This window comes from Balearica regulorum, chromosome 1 (genome assembly GCF_011004875.1).
Source record: "Balearica regulorum gibbericeps isolate bBalReg1 chromosome 1, bBalReg1.pri, whole genome shotgun sequence".
Lineage (NCBI taxonomy): Eukaryota > Metazoa > Chordata > Aves > Gruiformes > Gruidae > Balearica > Balearica regulorum.
This window is the reverse complement of record NC_046184.1, coordinates 178,110,948-178,137,233: the sequence shown is the minus strand read 5'-3', so window position 1 is coordinate 178,137,233 and position 26,286 is coordinate 178,110,948.

Sequence of the window (26,286 nt, the reverse complement as noted above, 5' to 3'; positions counted from 1 at the left end):
AGCCCCAGCTGGCAGCTGAGCACCACGCACCACTCACTCACCCCCCGCTCCCCTGGCAGGATGGGGAGGAGAATGGGAAAAACAAAAGCAAAGCCTCATGGGTTGGGATAAGGACATTTTACTGGGACAGCAAAGGGAGAGGGAGACAACAACAATGGTACCTAACAGAATATATGCAAGCGGTGATACACAATGCAGTTTCTCACCCAACAACCATACAACTCAGACCACACACTCAGACCTGTACCAAAGCCAGACTGTCTGCGAGCCAAGTGTCCAGGAGGCGCAACTCCCCTCCCTGACTAGCCCCCCTTCTATGCTGAGCATGATGTCACAAGGTATGGGATACCCTCTTTGGCTAGTTTGGGTCACCTGTCCTGGCTGTGTCCCATCCCAGCTTCTGGTGAAAATTAATTCTCTCCTAGCCAAACCCAGGACACCGTGGATAAGCACATGACAGCACAGGTTTACTTCTAAAGGGACTGTGGCTGTGGGTAAGGCCACATGGACCAGGCATTGTGGCCCATGGAGAAGGCCATGCTGGAACAGGTGCACCTCGAAGCAACTGTGGCTGTAGGTAAGTCTATGCCATAGCAGGTATACCCCTGGAGAGACTGTGGCTCGTAGATAAGGCTCAACTTGGAGCAGGTACACCCCTAAGGGACTGCAGTCTGTGGATAAGTCCAAGCCGGAGCTGGAACAAGGGGAGGAGTTCATTGCAATGTTAAATATGATTGTCTGGCTCAAAGGGACCAGGGGTGGAGATTGTAATGGAAATACCTTTTAATTGTTGTAACCCAGGATTTCAGTTGCATGTTATAGGTGCCCAGTAACTCCATGCAACACACCAGTTCTCCTGTCCTGAGTGACTACCATAACAGATGGACCCAAAAGTCACGGACTAAATGAACTCAATGGACATTTTATGGACATTTGTGGACATTTTACAGACATTTCACAAGGGTGGTCCTTAGACTAAGGGAATGATATCCATGTATTATATCAAAGGATGGGAAGGGGGGGATAGTTAATGAGGTTGTATTGGATAGTGAAACCTGAGCATGATGTAAATGGTATGGAATAAGGGGTGGAGAATGTGCTGGTTTTGGCTAGGATAGAGTTAATTTTCTTCATACTAGTTAGCATGGGGCTATGTTTTGGATTTGTGCTGGAAACACTGTTGATAACACAGGGATGTTTTTGTTACTGCCAAGCAGTGCTCACACAGAGACAAGGCCTTTTCTGCTTCTCACACCACCCCACCAGCGAGTGGGCTGGGGGTGCACAAGGAGTTGGGAGGGGACACAGCCAGGACAGCTGACCGCAACTGACCAAAGGGATATTCCATACCATACGATGTCATGCTCAACATATAAAGCTGGGGGAAGAAGAAGGAAGGGGAAGGATATTCAGAGTGATGGCGTTTGTCTTCCCAAGTAACCATTACGTGTGATGGAGCCCTGCTTTCCTGGAGATGGCTGAACACCTGCCTGCCCATGGGAAGTGGTGAATGAATTCCTTGTTTTCTTTGCTTGTGTGCATGGCTTTTGCTTTACCTATTAAACTGTCTTCATCTCAACCCACGAGTTTTCTCACTTTTACTCTTCTGATTCTTTCCCCCATCCCACTGGGAGCGAGTGAGTGAGTGACTGTGTAGTGCTTAGTTGCTGGCTGGGGTTAAACCACAGTACCCTCCGTTTACATGACATGCACACACTCCAGAGTTTTGTAGCATATATTTGTTTACCTTACAGCTGAAACTTGTCTCTAATAAGCTTAATTGAAAACCCAAAGTCTGACCTCCTTTAAAACTAAGGAAAAATATAGATTCACCTCTGAAAAAAACAGACTTTGAATTTCCAAACAGCTTGTAGAAAAATGAAGTATGTTCTTAAAATTTTCACCTTCAGAGACAAGAGAAAGGCAACCTGGGACTGAATTACATCGGCACAGGCCAATAATGGATATTTTCTCTTCCATGTTGTTTAAGTTCAGCTATGAATTGTTAATATAAACACAAAAGCTTTTATTAGTTTATCCTGAAATTGGATTGTTTGCATCAATGAGACAAGTGAACAATCAGTTGGGAACACCTGAGCACAAGTAGATATCTGGTAAGATATAAAAATATTTCCACCTTTAGTGAAGAAGGGCCTTATATTTTTCTAATATATATATATATGTGTGTGTCATCATAAACATGCATGAATGTTCGTGTGTCTGTGCACACACTATGTCTGTCTCTGTTTATGTGCACATGAGTGTGTGGGACACAAGCAAAGCATCCTAGCAATTGATATGTTCCCAGGTAATTTACTAAATATTACTCCACCTTTTTTTTTTTTTTGTTAATATGTGATGTGTGTAGATTTACAGATTAAATACAAGTTATTCTAGTCATACCAGCAAATGAAAAGTGTATCCTTCCTTTATATGCAATTAATTCTTAAGTGTTCATGGCACACATAAAAGTGAAATCAGTGTTTTTCACTGTATTTCTCTGTGTGTGGAATCCTGCCATATGAACAAACTCAAATGTCTAAGAAACTGCATAAAACACAGTCATATCCTGTCTTTTTCACCTCTCCTCACATTCTGAATATATTCATGAGTATTTTTTGTTTTCCTCTTTTCCAGTTTCCAAAGGATGTCATCTATTATTATCTTTATCTCAATACTATATCCTGTCCAGGTTGTTTCTATACTAATATTCTTGAAACAAGATGGCTACCTTATATCTTTCATTGAATTAATTTAATTCTGTGTCATTCATACATTAGTGAACCACAATATAAAAAATATTATTTCATAGAACATTAAATGTCTTAACAGCTTCTATAAAAAGAATAGAAAAAATAAATTCTTTCACTTAGTTTCATTATGTCTTCTCCTTCAAGAAAACTTCTTTTTGAACATGTCTATCTGAAATTAAGTGGGTTATCATTTTCAAATGTCTTTTTTTTACATCCCAAGATACATTAAAACCCCCTAAAACTGGAAAACAAGAAACAGGAAGTCAAGTTACAAAAAGACTGCAATGATGTATGTGACTTAAATTATTATGCCCAAACCAAAACATGCCCGTCATCTTTTAAAAATATACATCAAGGAGAAAAATCATTGTAGTGGTATTTCATACATCATTGTAAAGGATCTTATTTTTGACAGGCAATCTGAAACAAAATTCTTTCTTTCATGAAAGCAGAAATTCTTCTTAAATCAAAAAACTACATTGATCAGCTCTGTGAAGGTTATTCATTCTCAAGGGCAAATAATTTTACTTTTTTTTTAATCTCCAGAAATATTCTCAATATTGAACTTTTTTTTTTTTTTTATGCTATCTGTGAAAATGGATTGGATTTGTCTGTTAGAATGTAGATTTTTTTTAAAGCATGTACAATTTAGCTTATAAAAGAGTTTAGGACCTTGTAGAGGTCTGAAAACCAAACTTCAAGTATATCCTTTGAATGTTTCTGTCAGGTAGAATGGATTGGGTCACACAAACATGCAGACTGTGGAAAGGGGCAAGAGCTGTGCTAATGGAAGAGCAGTTTCACCTACTGATTTTTACAGTAATTTATACCGCTTCCTGCCTGTAGGCAGCCTAATAACCCAATAAGAGATAAAGCATTTAAAGTAAAAGGCCAATGGACAAAACCCAGTCTACTCTATGTGATTCCCAGCAGTCTTTCTTAAATCTAATACTGCTATGAGACATCAAATAATCAGCTCTGCTGCCCTTAGAAAGCAGTACCAACTTACAAAATTTGAGAGGTGTGATAACTAAATTTCCTTATGCACTTCTAGTGAGCCCAAAATCCCGGAGTGAACTGAAAATGAAGGTTTAAATACCTACAAAAATATGGGCTATGTTTTCTAGTTCAATCCTCCACTGCAGGACAGCAAAGAGGTGACAAAAGGCATAATAATAGCTTTAGGAAGCAATATATAAAATCTAATTCCTGATGATCTGCAAAAATCAAAACTTTCAGATATTTTATTTGAAAAAAAAGTTCTGTATTTTCAAATTAGTTGTTTAGTGCTCAAGCAGAAAATTATATAATAAGTTAGATCTTATGCTACTTTTGTACTTTTAGGAATAAGAAACACAGAAAATAAAAGTAAAATTAGAATATTTTATTGAATTTAATTTCCCATTTGCAAAATCAATCAAATTAGTAAATTTATGTAATACAAAATGTTTTATTTCAGGATCTTGGTTAGCTCAAACTTCTTAAAAGTTAAAACTTCTCTAACAGAGAATTTTGATTGAACTGAGTTAGAGAGTGATTACCCAAGCAAATCGAAGGGCAGATCTGAGGGCGGGGTAATGCCTGGTGGGTGGAGAGTAGGAGATGAGCAGCTGCTCTTGAAACACGAGACAGCCTTAGATGACTGTCGCCACTCTTCGTGCTGAACAAAACTGAATTTTTGCACTTAATATTGTATAGAAGAAAGGACAGAAGAAAGCAGGGAAGTGTAGGACAAGGGGGAGAGCTGGAGGACACTCTCAAGTACACATATAAGCAGTTAATCTGAGAAAAAGGGGAGAAACATACAGTGGGGTTTATTTTCAATCCATGTCAATGAAAAGTACCAGAGAAAGTAGGTAACTTGCAAAACATTGACAAACATTTCACTAGGTAATTGCTCAGTATAACACTCAGACTTTTGCATAACTAACTGAAGTCTGCAGAGCACATTAGTCATCTGTAGTTTCCTTAATCTTTATCAAATACCAATCAGCACTGAGGTATCATGAGGGCAGGAAGAGAGAGGACAAGGGAAGGGTGAGGGCAGGCAACCCAAAATCAAGATACCAGTGCTTGTGTTCCAATAAAATACTCTCTTTTCTCTCACTTTTCAACATGGCAAGGATGATATTTCCATGCCAAATTGTCTTCATATCAACACTTCATTTATTGAACATATTTTTCACTCATTTCTTCACCAGTGCAAACAGAGGTTGCTATGACTGACTTGCCTTAAGTTAGAAATTAAAATGTAAACCTCTAAAATATCAATAAAGCTGACATAAAACCTTTTTGGTTGTCTAGGAAAGATTATGGCCTTAGGGCAATATACTGTGCCTAAAGGCTCATGGAGTCTGCTGTCACACATTGCATTCGTATATTATTACACTGTGGCTATTGACATTATGCCCTTGGGATTTTCACAGGTCTTTGAACATGATCTCTGAGATTGCTCACATTTTAACTAGTGCACACTAGTATGCTACTGCTATAATACTCATGGGTAGGCCAAAAATGCAAGTCTTTTCTTGCATTGGCTAGTAAGAGTGTCAAATTACCAGCCTAAACCAAGCGAAAGGGAATGCTAATTAAAAGGGCAGGATGTGTTCCAGTTGTTCTAATCAAAGAGAGCTTAATCCCTTCATAAGCTGGCTGGCTTTGTTGGAGGAAATTCTGAACAACCTTGTTACTTTTGATAACTGTAAGCCACTGACTCATGGCCCCTTGACAGCTAGCTGAGCATGTAATAACATTTCTCTGTATTTGGGGACTGGCTTAGCTGGCTTTATAATAGATTATTGTGGATGTTAAAGTGAAATGTTAGTCTTTCTTTAAAGCTCTGTATTCCCTGGTAATTAAGGTTATAAAAAGGGCACTGAACACAATGCAGCTTCAAGGTCACCAAACATGGATACAAAAGTCTTCAGTTTGTGTAAATAAGGTATTAACCATAGGTTTATTCTGCAGTGCTAATAACTGAAAAACGGTTCTTCTATTACCAGTACATGACAAATTCACTGAAAGCTATTTTTAAGTGCAAACAAGTGCCTTTCACTTCAATTAGAAGACCTAGTAAATTGTAAATACTTTTATAAGAAGACAGAAAAGGTTGAAATACATTGAAAAAAAAAAAGAAAAAAAAAGAAAAAATAACAAAACTTTCATGTTAGCAGAACACTACTGGACAAAGCACAATCAAATGACATTGCACAACTACATCTGCAGAAGTGGAGGTTGCTTGGTGTAACAAGAACCTTCATGAAATCTCAGCTTTTGGCATAGCAAGTCTAGAGGGACTGAAAACTAGGATATCCTTTTAACTTTAAAGGCAGCGATGCTTATTTGCAGTTTATGCTTTCCAATCTGTGTATTCCACTGTGAATGTAAAAGCTTGTAGAAAGGAGTTGTCTTTAAGTATTAAATTTGTAACAGGTAAGAGTAGCACAACAAGACCAACACAGCCTGGGAATGCAAAACCCTTTATGAAAAACGGTTAAAAAAATAAATTAAAAAAAAAAAAAAAGGAATCTCTGTCATTTTGGTGAAAAATGATGGGGGGGGGGGGTGAAAAAGGTAAAATGATATCTGGAGGCAGCCATTAGGAATGACCAGTGTAAAGGCACTATGAGATACCTGTGTGCACATGCATTCATTAGAAGACTATAGCTTTGTTTTTGACAGAGACAGCATAAGAAATTCCTTACTGCTTTACGCCCTGATCAGGAAACTGGTGCTACCTTTCAGGTCTGTTAATTCAATTGTCTGTTCAACTGTACTCTAAGAGAAATGTACTTAAAACAGCTCCAAACACACACACACCAATACATCATACAAGCACAATGTGAAATGCAATGGACTTAAGCTAAACCAAGAAAGGATCAGATTTGCTAGAAGGAAAAACTTTCTCATTATGAGGAAAGCAGTTAACCAATGGAGTAGTATGACCAGAGAGACTGGGGGGGATTTTCAGCATCCAACTGCATTAAGTCCTGAGGAGCCTGGTCTGCCCCATAGCTAACCCTGCTTTGGCCAGAATCCAACTGAGGTTCCACCCAACACTTAAATATTTACTCATAGTGGAACTGGTTCTATAAGAATGTAAGCAATTTTTAAACCTTTGATCATTGCTACAAACACTGCCTAAGTATGAATTTTTTAACAAAGGAGCTTATCTCAAGCAAAATTCAAACAAAGCACTCGACTCCTGTTTCTTTCCTACGAGTTTAAAGAGACAGAAGGAAAGAAAAATGAACTATGAAAAAGAAACATATAAGCCTTTAACCTACAGATAAAGGTGTACTGTGTCAGAAAACTACTTAAATTTTAACTATTTGGCAAATGAAGACAAAAATTACATCTGGCAGATATATAAAGTTATATCTGTAGATCCAAAATTTAATTATGATGTTCATAAAAAAGACAAATAATCATGAGTTAAAAAACACAATCCCCCAACATCATGTGATCATCCAAAGTATTGTTAGAAAGAAAGCATATATATACATAGTAATAACAATACGTTGTGTATTTATGCTTGGTTATTAAGAATAATCACCTTCTCCAAACAGAAAAAGAATGTTGTCTCACTCCTGAAGTGTGCATACAAGACCCGATTCTTGCTCTAAATGACCTCAACCAAATGAAGTTGTACAAAGACAAAATATTGTTATGCAGAATAGTATAGATGTAGTTGCTCTGAGAATGGCAGTGAAGACTCAAACTAGTAAGCACATACAAAGGGAGTAACTCTTTTTTTGAAACACTTTAAAAGGAAAAGGTACAGATGCATGTTGTGAAGGGCTCAGTCTTCCTGCTAAGCTTGTTCTTAATAGGCCTGTTAGACTGAGTCCTTCAGGGGACCTGGAATCTATCTGATTTCAAAAATCCAGTCTGAGACTAGCAGCCAGGCAAGCAAGCTGTTCTGTTGGGGGCGAATGTTTGCCAAATTATAGGAGTAGGATACAGTTGAAGATTAAAACACCTGAATTTTTGTGTCTCCATATGTGCTGACAAGTGCACATATGCATGTGTCATATTTCCCATTCCCTACTTGCCCTACTCTGAGCTCCAGAGCACTCCTCTCTTTCCTGTGGAGCATTTCAGCTGATTCAAAATCCTGTGACCAGATAAAAACAAAAGTTTGCTGCTTTCTCCACTGCTCATTATCATAAATATTCTAATAAAATATTGAGCATGTAGATACTTAAATGGTAACCTATGAAAATTTATCATATATATACAGTACAGTATAAAATAATATAGTTACCTTCATCAATTTTCATGCATCAATAATTTTCCATTGCTTAGAATAAAGCAACACTTTTTGAAGAACAAGTCAGCACGATATGTTTTTCTACATCAGCTGAAGTTACTATACATTCTCAATCACTCATCCATTGTATACCTCTAATTATAGTTGTGCATTCTAAGCTCTCTCACTGTAGACTACATTTTCCATTTTGCACTGAAATAAAAAAAATTCCCAGTCTGAATTGCTCGCAGGAGGATATCAATGCACCAGGCTTGTAGCAATTTGCAAATGCAATGTCAGGTAGGATCCCAAAACAGATACAGCTTCTATGATATCAAGAGCTAAGCCATCAACTGCTATAAACAGGCATTTCTTCACTGACTTTGTTAGAGGAAAATCAGTTTACACTAACTGAGAATTTGGCTAGAATTCTATGAAAACTATTTACACAGACTTTTATTTATGTAGCTCTTTTTATATGTTTTGATATTCTATTACAAGTATAAGCATTAAATTAAATTTACTAATAAAACCAACACTTGGCAAGATAATAGAATATTCACTCTAAGGAGTTAATGAAGAATTAAATGATTCACTTTGTACCTAATAGTTGTCTACAGAATCTACATAATTTATATTTATGACCCAGGTATTCATTAGTCAGTTAATAATGATTTTTTCCCCATGGGAAATTCATCAAGAAATAAAGAGACAAGCAGGGAAATACTAATGAAAAGTTTCAACAGATTTAAGTTTTCCTAAAGGCTAGGGCAGGATAATTATTAATTATTTCTACCACTTTAGCCTGTGTGAGTTTGCACAAAGAAGATCAGAAAATCAGAAAAAGAGGCCTGGAAGCCAAAAAAAAAAAAAAAAAAGACATTTTGGAGAATTTTGCTTAGCCATTCTCTTCGAGTCTTATGAAAGCTTTTAGGTCTATACCTGTATCATTGCCTTTCCTCTCCCGTTACTAGACTGAAGCCAAGTGCCCACCTTCTGGCCCTATCACTACTACTGAAGTTCATGATCTTATTTTTCTCCTCAGATTGCTGCTTGTACCTTTGTCTAGAGTTATGGTGGCAATTTCTTGGATTTTTGTCAAAAAGTATAAAAATACAAAACATTTAGAATTTCTTTACAGTGGGATTTTACAGATGGCTCCAACGTTTTCCTTCAACTACATAATTGAAGAACATCTCACAACATTTTTGTTCTGCATCAAGATGTGACACAGACAGGAATATAAGGATTATATAAATTTACTGTGTTAGGTAATATTAATAGAAACATATTTTACACCTTCTTGAACCAACTATATTTGTATTGTCAGCTCCCAAGAGAAAAATAGTGTGGCATCAAGCATAAGCATGAAGAATGCCACATTTCCCTTGCATATTAAATTTGAACTCAGGGCTTTGACACAGCAACTTGCTGATTACATACCATAATATCAGTCATGACAATCTGTTAGTTCAGCTGAACTAATTAAACAAATTTAATATCATTATATAAACAAATACGTAAATATTTATATGAGACTCAAATTTTATTAATTATTCTTTTTAAAGCCAATCACCCAAAGATTTCTGACTCCTGAGAAATTAATAAGAAAAGGATGCATCATAGGAGACATCATTCGTGTAAAGTAAAAGAACAAGGAGCTTCTGGCTTCACAACGAAAAGTGCTTACTGCTTTCCAGGAAAAGAGGAAAGAGGTGTGCTCTGTGAGTGGCGCTCCATATTCATCTAGGAAACAGCAACTGATAGCAAACAGGCATCCCAATTGTTTTCTCAGACATGCTTGTCTTCCTGTTATCATAATACCCCTCATTACATTATGATGGTTCCTCTTTGACCCTGTATGTTCCAGTGTTTCAAATAACCATCTAGGATATATCTAGTGTCTAGCAGTTTTACAGTCAATGACACAATGTATGTGCAGTGTGCAATTTTTAAAATTTTAGTAATTTCTTAATAGAAAGGAGAAATATCTGTCTGTATTTGTACATCTTTCTTTCAAATCATCACTTCTTTTCTTTTCTGAAGAGTGTGTGGTTTGGTGTTTATACTTACTTGATTCGTATATTATGGCTATGCCCAGAAGCCAATGAGGCTGATTTTCCATTACATTAGAAACATTAGAACCTTCATCCATTTTCTGAGAGGATGATGTTTCTCTGTTATCCTGCCAGCCATCTACCCTAAACCCTTCTTTTTCCTTCTCACCTTTTCTATTCTTTTCTTCCCCTTACCTATATCTTCTGCATTCTCCTACTCAAATTCTTTTAAATGCTTACCAATTTCAAGGAATAATTCTCACCCTGGTATTTCCTTCTGTCTTTTAACTGTATGGGGTATCCAGTGTAATAGCTTAAAACAGATCTATTTCCCCTTCTCTCTCAAAACTCTCCTTGATTCCTCAGATATTATGGCAAATTATTGCCAATAACTCCGTTGTGCAGTAACAAAGCCTAGAGTAACTCCATTTTGTATGACAACCTAATCCAATAGGTGCATGCTAATGCACCGTTCTCAAAATGCTTCACAGATTGAACCCTTTAGGGAGCATAGACATTTCTCCAGTTAATTTCTGGAAGCCAACAGGGTTTAGGCATATGGCAGCTCAGAATGGGGCAGGTTTTGGCATATGAAGAGGTACAATTCTAAGCATATGTATTTGTGGAACTTAGCCATGCCCTGAAATTTAGGTAGCAGTCATCTGCACATGTATTTTGGGGAAAGAAAGGAGAAAATTTTGGACAATCTTTCTAAACTAAAAGTTTAACTCTTACATCCCTCATTAAAATAGCATAACAATGAAAAATTCAATATAATCCCTCCAAAAATCTCTGTTGTGTAGCATTCAGAGTTTATTCTTAAAGTACTGCCAGTCCTGCTGGAATCAAAAAACATTCAAAATATCCTGTTATTAGAGTGTGAGCTTCCTTTTCTATGATTTACAGAAAGATTTCTCGAGCAAAATGTTTGTATAAATACAGTACAAGAATAAAAAATCTGTGCACCTTTCTGCACAATCTATAACTAAAACAGCCTGCTATTTGCAATCTCATTATAGTGAAGAAAGTGGGAAGTCTTACTTCCTTACAAAGTAGTATAAATGAAAGTGTGGTTATTAACATAAAACAGGAATGATACCCTTGAGTGAAGAAGGGGCAATCAGTAACAAAGGATAGTAATAATATAACAATCATGTTATCATCAAATGATGACTGCTTGATTGTGATGGATTAAACAATTGCAACATTTTATTACTTCATATCCCTCCTGCAGTAACATTACAGAAGCAATCATGTCATTTTTTTTCCTGTAAATTTGGCACCTGCTGACTTAAAGTCATTTATAGGATGTTGTTAAGTTGGTTTCTTAATGCAGGTGCTAAGTTACCATTAACACACTTAATGACCACAAGAAATATGAAATTGGATCAATTAAAAGAGGGGGTTAGCCCTCCCACAGTTTCTAATCACATGTGGACAACCACTAATGAATTGGAGCTCTCTTGGGTATCTATTCTGAAAATCAAATCTTCTAGACAGTTAATCAATTGAGATAGATATCCATTGAGCTTGTGCTCCGCTGGATTCCACTGCATCACTGCTATTTAGAGAAAAAGAGGCCAAGTGAGAAAGGAGGAGTGGTGGAAAGTAAGTTTAAAGGCATTTATCTGCAGTAATGTGTAGTAAATAATTATGCTCAGTGTTATTCCTGAAATACCATGAATGTTCAAATAGATGGACTTTATTCTGCTGATATTTTCCATGCAAAAGTGACAACAAAAGTCCACAAGCAAGGAAGTTCTATTCCATTGCTCTCAGATCTTGAACATTAATACTGCCATGAAATGGCTGTGGGCTAAACATCTTTTCTGGCACAAACACAGTAAACATTCTTTTTTGCTTCCAAAATATCTACTACCCCATATTGCCAGATGTATGCAACTTTACTAATGCCAGGACTACAGCAATGATTTTCTTATTTCCAGACTTAATCGTATGTCACAAAAAGGAGAATGTCCTGATTTCAGGAAAATAAGATGAAAAACACATAAGGCCTATAAACCCCCGAAGCCCTCTGGGTTTAAAAATATTTTAGTGCTTTATATTGGACTGCACTCTAATAGTGAATGTTAATTACAGCTGCCAAGTTGAGCTTTTAAGATTTGCTATTCATATACTACTTTATCCACTGGCCTGAAAATAAGTGTTTTGCCAGTATGTTGCCTCTGCAAGAACACTTTTTTTTTTTTTGAAAGTATGTATTTCAGCAATGTCACACGCACAGACAACTAGAAAGCAGTGACTGCATGTGTGGTCTATCTCAAATCTCACTGTATTATACCAGTTTCCACAAGGGACTGACTATGGCTCCAGTTTAATTCAGTTTATTTTTCCTATCAGTATATATGAAATACCAACCAAAAACTCTGAAAAAGGAAAGATGGTGGATTAACTGGCTATGCAGAGGTGATATACCCAGACCATTCCACATGAAAAGCCTTCCAATCTCCGTGGAGATTTGCCTCTGCAAATCCCCGTTCTTGGAAGATTGACTAGCACTGAAAATTACTTGGTGAAGGGAAGCTCAAGAGTACATAAATAAGCTATCCCAAAAAGAACATATGACTTTGCTTCTCATCCAAGAGAGTGCTACTCAGCAAAAAGTGGGAATAGAGCTCCAGATGGCAGCTTTTCAAATTTGAAAGATAAAGATATTTCTCAAAAATCTTGTAGGAGCTGCCTAGTATCTAACAGGATGGATCTTCAGACTTTCAGCACTACTGCTTCTGCCTGATCAAGGATATAATGAATCTTTAATCATATAAGTTATTAAATAACAAAATTGATACCCTTCTGACTCATCCCAAATTCCATAAATAATTGAATTTTTTTTAAGAACTTTCAGTCAATAAATGCAATGGATTCTTCCTCCATTACTGAAGATAATGAAGATGCAGCCATGTTTCTTTCTGAGTTGTCTTTCTGGGAACAAGACAACACTTAGATCTAGAAGAAGTGTTACTCCTACCAGTCACTGTATTTCTTAACTTTTTAAAAAATCTGGAATTGAGGAATTAATTATTCTTATTTCCTCAATATCTGAGATCAAATCATATATCAGAATTGTTGGAATTAGCAATTCACACCTGCATTGTATAAGCTTGCTTACTTATATTTGTGATATTGTAGGCAATATATACATATCCAATATCAAAAGTATAATTTTTTAAGGTATAAATTTTACTCTGTGACCAGACCAGTAAAAGTCATGTCTTATCAGAATGTTTGTGTGTCTCACCTTGAATACATAGTTCATGCCATTGTTGTTTAATAAATTACAAAGATAGCAGCAGCAGGGTACTTTACTGATTTTTGTTACATGTATAGATATTTGTCTGAAACAGGGTATTTATTTTCACATGGATATGACAGTTGATAGTCTCAGACTCATGGACAGTGTGGGCCATGGAGGAACATAGGTCTTACTGTTGAAATGTCACAATTAGTTAAATGTGGTTTTTTTCAACATATCAAGACTATCATATATCTTTGATGTGAGTGAATTTACCAAATATCAACTAGGTAGGCATCTTAACTCTCTAAGGTAAAAGATAGAGTGTAAGCTATACTGACATAGTGCAATGTATATGCATTCATGCTCACACTTACTAGACAAAAAGAAAGGGGAGAATATATTTCTAGAATAATTTTCACTCTGTTTCCTGATCTCTGGTTTCCTAGCTAAGGGTTAGCATTTGTTTGCTTTAAAAGTTTTTCATCTGCCTTTTATATGGGAAGTTTTCCACAATCATTCTAGTCACGTTTTTCTTGTACTCTTTCTAGTATTTGCTTAACCTAATTAGTGTTCACAGCTAATGCAACAGCCATTGGTGAGCGTGAGCTGAAATAACCTGCAGAACTTCCTGCAGCCCAGTCTTGTCAATATCTGGTTAAATCCAGCTCTGTGTGGCAATCACTACTGAAAGGTCATCGTTGCCCAGCATTTCAGTTTGTCCATTCTTTCTAATCTCCTTCTCTGACAAGATCCTCATGAAATCATACCCAGATGCAGGAGATGAGACACAGAGAGAAATCAGAAAAATAGTCCTTTAGAAACAGTTATTGCAGGGGGAAGTAGGGATGGGGAGAGTATCTGGTAAGAGCAACAAATATTCTACTGATGACAATTCCTTCTTGCCCTCCTTACCTTCACTTAGAGAAATAAGTAATGTACATAAAACAGGCATGCTAAAAGTAGAAATGGTATCATCTCAATATTTCCTTCCAGAAAGTTTGAAGGTCACAGACGAGGTAATGAACAAGAAATATCTAAAAGGGTCAAACTAAAAAAACCTCTCATTAGAAACTATAGTCTCAGAATTATAATATTGAGGTCTAAGGGTTTTCCTCTTAAGCATTTAATCACCATGTAAAAAGTATGTTATCTTAAAATACTATAAATACCAAATCATGGTTACAGAGAACAAAGGGAATTCAAGAAGGAGTCTAAACTTTCATTACACAGACAGCAAAATGGCAATCTACATTCTGCAATGGTAATTAACTGTGGTTAGTGATATCCTAAAGATGCAATTAGTTTCTAATGTATTTGGTACTTAAATTATATTTTTATCATATTTATTTATTATTTATATTGAAGAGTAACAGTTTGTTTTCTTCAAAACTAATCTCCAGTTCCCAGAAACAAAGTGACAATGATATCCATAACAGGTGAAAATATAATATACATTAGAGGCAACAAGCAACCACAGTCCTTGGAGTGGGAATTCAGCAGAATTATGACATCATAGGCTAAACTTGTTAGCTCCTGAGCATCTGTCCCCTCAACTCAAAGTCACTGAACCTGTATTAGTACTTTTCTTTTACCACTAATGCTCATTTCACTATTAAAGCTGCACCTCTGTATACATCTTAGACAGATTTACTGTTATGGGTCTGAATAGATAAAAGCCTGATATCATTCAGAACCTACAAATTACACAGCAAGACTGGACCAAAAGGAAATTATTTCAATGCTTCTTGTAGTCACAAATTAGGACATTTTCCCAGGGAGCGGAATTTAATACAGATTATATTCTGTGTTGGGTTTGCGTGGCAAGGTTTTGGTAGCGGGTGGGGAGGCTGTGACCCCGTGGGAAGCCCGGGCTGGAGCAAGCTCCTGGCAGACCTGTGGACCCGTGGAGAGAGGAGCCCACGCCAGAGCAGGTTTGCTGACAGGACTTGTGACCCCGTGGGGGACCCACGCTGGAGCAGTTTGCTCCTGAAGGTCTGCACCCCGTGGGAGAGACCCACGCTGGAGCAGTTTGTGAAGGATCGTAGCCCATGGGAAGGACTCATGTTGGAGAAGTTCATGAAGGACTGTCTCCCCTGAGGGGGACTCCATGCAGGAGCAGGGGAACGATGAGAGGAGTCCTCCCCCTGAGGATGAAGAAGCGGCAGAAACACCGTGTGATGAACTGACCGTAACCCCCACTCCCCGTCCCTCTGTGATGCTGGGGGGGGGGGGGGCGGAGGTTGAAGCCGGGAGTGAAGTTGATCCAGGGAAGATGGGAGGGGTGGGGGGAGGTGTTTTAAGATTTGATTTTGTTTCTCATTGCTCTACTCTGTTTTGCTTAGTAATAAATTAGATGAATTTCCTCTCTCAGTTCAGTCTGTTTTGCTCGTGACGACAATTAGTGAGTGTCTCTCCCTGTCCTTATCTCAAACGATAAGCTTTTTATTATACTTTGTCTGCCCTGTCTGGTGAACGAGGGGAGTGATAGAGCGGCTCTGGTGGGCACCTGGCCCCCAGCCAGGGTCAAGCCCACCACATATTCTCTCTCAGAGAGAAGGAATTGCCTTTTGGTCTACTTTTACCAAAACAATTCCAGATTGTCAATTCCAAGTGGCAGTCCTGTTGGCAACAACGTAGGAGGAGATACACCTCTACCTCTATCTTTTCTTTGCTGAATGTTGTTTTCCAGATCCCATTTTGAGGTACCTGGCTGTCCTGGTATTCTGCATAAGTGTTTAGGCACCTAAATCAGAGATCTACATCCCACTCCAGAATAAAGTTAGATACTTCAGAAACCACTTTTCAGAATCCTTATATCCTTTATTAGATAAAGCCATTGATATTTACTAAAGACATACTCATTAGCTCTATTTATTAATTAGTATTATAAATAATAGTAATTTTAATGAAAAATATCTATTTAGTTTCTAGGACAATTTCCATGTAATAAATGCTGTAGTTTGAAATATCAGTCATGCTGGATTTCTTTTAAATATATTTAAATAACCACCATTAACATTCTATGACAGGGGAACAAGAAAATGTGTGGAATTCTTTGAAATTACACACAAGTTCTATCCTCCAGTTTAGTAGAAGGTTTGTAGGATGTAAAACATGATAACATAACATATACTGGGCTGAAAATTAAACAGATCAGGAAAAATTGGATGATATAGGAAGAAAATATTTAAAATATTTTAGATGCATGTGTGATTCTCTGCTCTCGTATATGGATATTCACCAGCAGAAGTGTTGCATTTGCAAAATAACTGCTAGATCTAGTCTTGCATTTTACTAACAACATTCATAAACCAGTCCGTAACTGCAAGAAATTATAGACTGCCAGAAATTCACTTTACTTTGAGACATAAAATGTACCTTCTGGAATTTCAATCTCATTTAATGTGAGAAATTCTGTCCTATATTCCAAGACAGGGCACCTCTACCTATATAAATATAATCACATTAATTGAAGCATCTGTCTGACACAGCAATTGATTAAAATTATAAATCAGAGACCTGAAGAATTCTCCATTGCACACCAGTAGATGGAAATTTGCCAAGGGATATCTAACTGCCCATCAAGGAATTGGGAATTTGTTAAGGTTGAGACAGGCACAATAGATGGGCGGGTGTAGAAGATTGAAGGGAGGATTTATTTTTAAATGATTTAAGCATAAAGAATTGCAATAGGCATAGGCAATGCTGTTAAATTTTGTTTTTTCAAAGTTATCATATACATTCATCATTGTACCAAGATACAAAACAAACAAACAAACAAACCCCCAAACCAAATCACAATCTTTGCGACAAGACAGATAGGTGAAATCAACTGGAAAAAAAACTTTTTTTTTTTTTTTCCTAAATGCATTTTAGTTTGTTGTCTTGTTTCACAGAAATCTAAAATCAAGCACAAAACAAATTTTTTTTTGTTTCACCTTTCACTGCACTTTAAGAAATCTAGAAAGATCTAGCTGGTTTGCTTTTTGTCTCCATTTTCTTTTCTCCTAAATTTTCTTTTCGTATGATTCACTCCCTGCCACAGAGTACTTGCTTAGCCATCAGCAAAGTAGAAAGTTAATGTCACTTTCCTTTCCCAAGGAGACATTCAGGAAAAAAAAAAAAAAAAGCCAGAAAAAGGCCACAAATTGAGAACTGTTAGATTATAGAAGTTTGTACTAAGTTATAGATTTTCTGACCAGAAGGGATCATTGTCTTAATCTATTCTGATTTGTTGTACAACCTAGACCATTGGAATTTCACCTGAAAATTCCTCTGTCAAGTTCATAGCTTCACAATGACACACAGAATTTTCAGTGAAAAACTGGCTTTATTGGATTAAAGACTTAAAGTGGGAGAGAATCCTTCACATCCAAGGGTACATTGTTCTAATGATTAAAAACCATAACTATTAAACAATTGTCTTTTGGTTCTAAACTAAACTTACCTAGATTTACTTCTTACTACTGGATTTTAGAAATCTTTTCCTTATTACATTGGAAAATATTTATTTTAGAAATATGTTTTCGTGTCTTTTAAGGCTTAACTAAATTGATCATCTTCATTTTTTTTCTCCAAATGAGTTTTCAACATCTCAATATTTTTTTTTTCATCTGTTGCTTCAAATATTTAAATTTTTTGAGAATTTATTTATTATTTAGACTGTAGGATGGTGCACAGTATTACAATTATTGTAACACAGTCACCACTTTTCAGTCATTCATAACTGTGAAGTTAAGCAAATGATTAGCTTTGCCATTAATTTCCATAGGTTTGTAGTAAAATTGTCTTTCTAGGTACAGGGATATGCCACTTGCATTTCCATGTCTACACCATAATAAAAATGACCTTCAAGAGCTGACAACCTTACTAAAAGAAAGCTAAAATGTATATAAAATAAAACTCTAGTATCATTAGAAACAGAAAACTACTAATGAAATAACAATAATATTAAAACAAAAGAAACAAAAAACCCCCCAAACTTATGATAAAAATAGTTTCTGCAACCTGTTTGAAATAATTCTACTATAAGAAATGCACATAACTTTAATCCTTACACAGTGCTATATGTCTGCTTACACACATATATATGTGTGTATATATATATATCTCACATACCTGGAAGTTTTAATGTTATGAAAGCTTATACTATAATTTAACATGCATTATGTTAATAAATTTTGAAACTTACAGAGGAAGGCATATTCCAAAAGTTCAATGAATCAAGGACACGGATGTAGTTCCTCCATGTATCAGTAGATTCCTAGTGTCATGCTGTCAAACTCTGGAAGGTTGTGTTAGAATTAAAAACTCCAACTCAGGCTTTAACACAGGATGGAAAGCTTATCTAACCTGACAGTACTCTAGAAATAATCGTTCTGACTTGTCAAAGATGGTACATGCCAGGATCTTTACATTATTTAGAAATGAAGTTAAAGGAAAAAAAAAAGGGGGGGGGGGGGGAGGAATCTTATATAGCCCTATTGTCAAATCTGGCAAAGAAGAGAGACATAAACCAAAACAAAACCAAAGAATGCATAGAATCTCATAATTTACATAATTTATGACTCAGAGTTTAGTTTTAACCCTTAGCTACACCTAGAATCCTATTCAAATTGAAGGAGTGAATGATAAAGAAAGATCTGTCTCAGTATCATTTGTCAGTGAGAGGCAGCTTATCATCTGTTAAGTGGTTGTAGCTGTCTTTGCAGAAGAAGCCTACAATTGACAATGGACATCTAAAATGTTTTACAAAGATGAAAAAGCTTGGCCTATTCTATTGTTTATAATTCATTTAATGAAAAATGTTGTGTGAATTTTAAAACAAATATCTCCTTTTCATGACAGAAACATTCTGACAGGACAGAAACATGTCATTCTAACATTCTCATAAAATTAAAAAATAACCAAAAACAAACAAAAAACCCCTCCTCAACAAACTTCAAATAGAAAATTGATAATGATATTATTTTCTTCCAAATATCTCTTATTCTGACCAGTCTTCTGTTTCTAAATATATGGTGGTCTTGGTTTAAACAGAGGGTCACAGTTGTGCCAGAGACACAATAATTCTCACTCTTAGATGGGAGGCAACTTACTTGAAAGCAGTTAGTTCTCTTGCAAGGCTCTGTTTGCTCTTCAAACAGCAAAATGCTTAAGTGTGTGCTAGGTGTGTATGTAATCATGTTGATTGTGGGCCATTGTGCTCTCAAGTACTTCAGTCTGTTGGCATATTTTTTTACTTCTATGTACTCAACTAAGTAATCTAGATGATAAACCTCTTTTGAATTTAGCTAATCTTAGCTAACCAAAAGGTCAGAGTAGTGAATCTCTGTATCAGTTTTTCTCAAGTAATGACAGTTGCACAGACTCCTGTATTGTGCTTTTGTATTTTAACTACATTACATTTAAACTATATAAAATATTTAGACATATAGATTGATTCAGATGCCTAAACATAGGCATGGAGTGCCTTTTGAGATATAGTAGGGTAGCCAAATAGCCATATAGGGCTATTATATTTGACACAGGACATGCAGGAGAGCTGCAACCTTCTGAACCAGCAACTAAAGATGTACAAAAATACCCTAGGACTTTTCAAATGATGGTAGACAACTTAAAGCAACTGAATGGAACCTCTGTTTGCATTCAGATGAAATTGGTCTTTAGGCTTTGTTGGCTGTATTGGCTGACTATAACAGGATCTTAGACACATACCTTGTATAAGGGCCCCTACACTATAAATGCCTACATTTGTGAATCTGAAGTGGTCTCCCAATCTAGGTGGGAAATTGTTAGAATATATACTTTATTTCAATATTTTATTTCTTCAGTTCCACTGACCACAACAGAAGGCTTTTTCATGGGTGACCTCCCTGCCCAGCAATCCAATCACTTGTTTCTTAGAAAGAATGTCTAAACATCATAGAGACATTCTCTTACAACTCCTACAATTTCATGCTCACTGTTCTCCATACTGCGAGACAGACTGGTTCCTACTGTGGCTTCTGCTTTGCCTTTGTGTAGACCCCAAAAATCACGTGTTGGACAGAGGCCAAAGAACGGTCTGGGAAGAACAGCTGTCCTTGGAATAATCTAGTGTGATTTGTATTCAGTCCAACACAGTGTTAGTACAGACCAAAGTAAGCCCATTCAAAGATCACAAAAAAAGTAGAAACAAAGAGCAGGTGAGGTAACAGATGTCAAAACCATAAGACAGAGGAAATAAAGATCAATACTGAGGTAGGCATGACAAGACCACTGACTAGACAAATTAAATTGGTTTTGTGTGATAACTAGCAACCTATTAAGGATAAAGATTGAAGACAGGAGAATGGAGAAGAAAACAGAAGAAAGCCTTGACCTAACAACATAAATAAACAAGGCAATCAAAAATCAGCTTTGCTTATTTGTAATAGATGATTAGTTAGTGTAGTCCCATATTAGTTGACTTGGTGGCACTATATGTTATTCTGCATCTGCTTGCAAGTCTCATGATAAGCTGCAGTAGCTATTCACCCTCAGTGTAAGGATGGCCTTTCTCAGCTCCTTATTAGCACTGACTGGTGAGCCCACTGGGTGCTCCTTGGTCAGCTAGTCCCTGTAGTAGATGGTGAGTGTCCCTTCAATCCACTGGTGTTGAGTAGGTGAGACCTACAACTATTGTGTAGTACATGTAACACCAAAAACAAGATTGCTTTTGTTGGAAATGAAGGCAAGGTGAGCAGGGTTTCACTCACTCACTTTCACTCGTGTCATTCTGGATATGAATGGACATGGTTGTGATATGTACTGGGAATGTGGGCTTTTTTTATATTCTTCCCATAAAATAGTTTAAATGTAGTTTTTGAACATCATGAACAAGTGCATTACAATCTGAAATTCAGATGCAAATATGCCATTTAATGTGCCTTGCATATGACAGGTAGACCTAGAGATGAGGATTGTCTTTAAAAACCTCATCTTAAATTAAATTTATTTTAAAGAAGGTTATTATCCCTCAGAAATGTTAGCTTGGACATTTTTCAGATCTGGAATGGCTCATCCAGACTTATCAGTGGTTTTTAACCCCACTAAATAAAATAAAAATGGGCTAGATCAATACAGTCAAGCTAATACTTGCAAATTTAACTCTTATTTCTGATAATAAATTGTTTATCAAGGGTTCCTGATTTTACAAGTTTATTTGTCTAATGCCTTTGTGTATATATAAGCTGCCTAGTTTCTGTGAATGTCTGTAATATGTCTGAGAGAAATTTTGGTGTTAAATTCACAGCAAACATGAGAAGAAATTCTGAATAGTTTTTAAAGACTAAATCCATTCAATAATCATTCTTTCTGTATGATGATCCATGGCAAACTCCAGTAATTCTGCTGGGTCTGAGAAGGTCTGTCTCTAGACCTCATTCAGATCTTGCATACTTTGGGGCTTCCTTTTAAAGCTGCTTTTTGAAATTGCAGTAAAAAATACCCATTAATTATCTGGCCTGACCGGTATGGATGCAATACCACACACTTGAGGAAAAGAAAAAGACATAGGTCAAAACTGGCATTACAGAGTAGGCAAGGCTGAGAAGTGTCTGTAATTTAAATGAGAATAGACATAAATACACTTTCCATCCACTCTCAGATAAAAGACATTTTGCAACTCACAATTCTTGGAAATAAAATGTTATTGCTACTGCACCACTGTCGGGTCTGGGTGGTGGTGTTCTTTATCATTCCACTCCATTCCAAAGGAGCCTTGTTTTGGGTGTCTTAAATTTTCTACAGTTACCAAATATGCATCATTAAAATGGAAGCAGATTAGTTAAATTGTTCCTCACTGACTCTTAACATAGTCTGAGTATCACCATCCCTAATCAGGGGAAGACCTCATTGATCCTCCTTATATTTTAGTACTTCAATACAGACATACTGTATAGGACACATACAGCTGTTTCTTTCACATTGGCAGTAGTACAGCAATATGTGTCCAATGCCATTTTCAATGTCATAGGGCTGGGATGGTCCTCAACTGCTGATCCAGAATGATTTGGGTTTTTCATAGGTTCATGCGCTATTTCCAGTTCAGTGTTGAGGTTTTAGATACCTTGAAGTGTTTAAATTGGCACCTGAATCACTGCTTTTGCACTAACTTGCAAGTCCTTTGGGTTATAAAGTTGTACTTTTTTTTGTTATGTGTTATTCAGCACTAATACAACTGGTGTCCTACCATATAACAGATTTCTAGGCTTTGTGGTAATACTAGAACAAATTATTATGATTAATAACAAAGGAAAAATGATAATAAGTAATGATAATAATATTAGTAATAATAATAGCAAACATTATGAGGAGATTAGAAGAAAAGAAAATATATTGGCATAAGCAATGCAATTCGTCTGCATATATATGAGAAAGAAGATAGCACTATAGTGAATGTATATTACATGTGATAGTAATATCTGAAAGATATAATAATCTGAAATTACACTAAAGTTTTGTGGATTGAAGGGTGATCTAAATACAACTATTTGTTATTGATCTATTATCTAATTCAAACACACTACATGAAACAGAGACAATTCCCATGACTTCAGACCGTTCTGAATGAAGACAACACTGCAGGATGGAACCCAGTATTTCAGTTCTGTTGGTCTTTGTCATCATTTACTGTCTCTGTTATACATTGGAGAAGCATTGGATAAAAAAGGCAAAACTTAAGAAAAATAACTTACAGAGATCGGAAAATATTCGTTAATTTTTTGCCCCGTCCAGCTGAATGGAAGGCACCAGGGCCACATTTTCTGTCATCATTTTAACTGGGCCTGTAGTGGTAGCACAAGGGGCAACAGTTTTAACCTGAAAGAGGGTAGATTTAGATTGGACGTAAGGAACACATTCTTTACGATAAGGGTAGTGAGACACTGGAACAGGTTGCTCAGAGAAGTAGTGGATGCCCCCTCCCTGGAAGTGTTCAAGATCAGCTTGTGTGGGGCTTTGAGCAACCAAAGCTGCTCAAAGTTTGGTCATCCAAACTTCTTAAAGGAGAAGAAGGCCTGAAACTCTGGGCTCCTTTCTGAAAGAGTGACCCAGCCACTAAGTGACTGTGCAAAGATCACCAGTTATACAGAGAGAGATTGAAATGAGTTTAACAAGGTAAGATTCATCTCAGCTGTCTCAATAAAGAGAGTTTTGCAAGGCCATGTATTTTTTTTTTTAATTGAACAATCTTTGGTTGAAGAAATTAACACAGTAACGTTGAAGACTACACCTTGAACACAAAGTAGTTCAAATTTCAGTCCACAGGGAAGGTTTTCACAGAAGTCTTAGTCACCTAGGGCATATCAGGTGTCTGTGAAGTCTAGGTAGCATTTTGTTGTGGTTTAATCTGGCAGGAAGCTTAAACAGTGACATAGCCTTTTGCTCACTCCCCAGCCCACAGTAAGATGGGGGAGAGTTGAAAAGAAAAAGCTAAAACTCATGGGCTGAGACAAAGACAGTTTAATAGGACAGAAAAGGATAATAATAATAATAATAATAATAATAATAATAGAATATACAAAATGAGTGATGCACAGCACAACTGCTCACCATGCAGAAATGATGCTCAGCTAGTTCCTGAGTTGCCCTGTCTCCTAGCCAACTCCCCCAGTTATAGACTGAGCATAATGTCATATGGTATGGAATATCTCTTTGGCCAGTTTGGGTCAGCTGCCCTGGCTGTGTCACCTCTCAGCTTCTTAGGTGCTCCCCACCTTCTCATTGGCAGGCCAGTATGAGAAGTTGAAGGATTGCAGTCCTGAATTTAGGCTTATAAGTAACATTTCAGGTAAATTATCCTGAAATGCTTTCCTAGTGGTATACATTCATCTAAGTCCTAGCACATACCAATTTAAGCACATTACAACTCCTCCTTCAGGTGATTCTGGAGCAGAGCTGCTATGAATGCCCAGAGGCTTGTGTCCCAAACAGCAGATAATTTGGAATTAAAAAATCTGATCCTGTAATTATGTTATCATGCACCCAGAACAGGGAGCCATGAGAAGTATAGCACTCCGAGTTAGTTCCTTTCAAAAATGCTGCCAAAATAAGAAGTGATGGTGTACAGGTTTTCCAAAATAGCCTTCTGCTAGCTCTCTTCTACAAGCACCTAATCTTTAACTGTTGCAATACTTGTGTCAAGTCTTTTTTCCTACCTTGTTTCTAAATACTTCAAGAATCTGGGCCATTTTGCTTAGCTGGAGTATGTTGGGATCTAGAACCAAAGTGCAATAAACAGAAAAATGTGTAATGGTGGGGCGGGGGAGGGGCGGAGAAAGTCTGCAGAAGGAATGACAAGCAAATCTTGAGTGCCAACTGGTTATTCATTATCTGACATGGAAAAGCAACTTTGGATTTACTTTCCAATAATTCATACATGTAACAATTTTTCACTGAGGTGATTTGTCATCTGACTTTTATTCCTTCCTCTTTTCTTTTGTCTTCCCTCAAGACCTTCAAAGACATTTGTTTATTATGAATTCACCCTATATCCCCACCAATTACCTGAGTGCCTGAGGGGTCCTCAGGAATCAGTTTCAAACAATTAAAAAAAGATGAAGCAAGGCCTTGCCTTCCAGCTCACAGAAGCAAAGGTTTAGCTTGGAGTTAAATTAGAAAAAGTAAGTGCTGTGTACACTATTTGACTGCTAAATCAATCTCTGTCTAGCAGAAAAGGCCAGAATTTAATCATGTGACTTTGAGCACTGACCAGAAATTGTTTGGCAATGGTTGTCTGTGGCTGACAATGTCTTATATCAGTGGTATTATCTCAGTCTCTGTCTTTACTGGCATGTTATCTAACTCAAGGTCATTAGAACCTAGATCTAGTTTCTATTAGATTAATAAAATGAAATAAAATAAAATACACACCCTTGTAGGAAATTATCTAGCAAATGAGTTCCTTCAAACTCTAGTCTCAGGAGAAATATTTCACTTCAAGGCATAACTAAATAAACACCCGTTAACAGACTGAGGTTAATGCTAGTACTTTAACATTCACTGATAGCAGACCTAAACAGTGCTCAGAGAACTGAGATGAAATTGATTTTTCTTTTAAATAAATAAATAAATAAATAAATAAATAAAATGGACTGGAACTCTTGTAGCACAACTCACAACTGAACTGATTAATTGTACCCTTAGAGTTCTGTATTATATATAATTGAAACGTCATGTGATCAAATATGCCATCAGAAGCATTAAATCCGAGTAAGTTTATCACTGTATCAGACCTTGGTACAAAACAAAATGAAATAAAAGTCACTGCATTAGCAGCTATTATATCATTACCATCTGCTTACACAATTCAAGATTCACTAACACTTCTTCTCCTGTCTTATTTTAACAGGAATTTGTACTTTGCACCTTGATTAAGTTTTTCTATTTTTTCATATTGCGAAAACATTTCCACTATCTTCATTAGTTTTCTTCCTCTTCCCTCCAGTATATTTTTGAATTTTAATTACTCAGGGATTTTTATTTTTTTTTCTCCCAAAGACAGTTGTTACTCTTTGTAATTCTTATTGTGATGGTCTTTTAATAAACAGTTTATTTCTCCATATCAGCTTAGGGAATCTAATTCTCCAACTAATTGAAGCCTCTGCTCACTATTTTTGTCTTATGATGATAAGTATTTCGGTAAGCTAAGGCCTGGGGAAGTGAGACTTACAGTTCCAGAACATTTTTTTTATTATTATTTGCTTTAGATTACCCTCTTATTTCCTGCTTTATCAGAACCTATGGTGTACTATTTCTATATTTCATTATTATCTGTAACTACCACCCTTTAATATTTAATATAATCGTTAATATTACATATTTTTATCCCCATAAATAGATTAAAAATGCAATGCAATTTAATTTTAGCTAAACTTATTTCCTGAAAGATAATATAGAGATTATTACTACTTGTATAAATACATACAATACATTTGGTGAATTCAA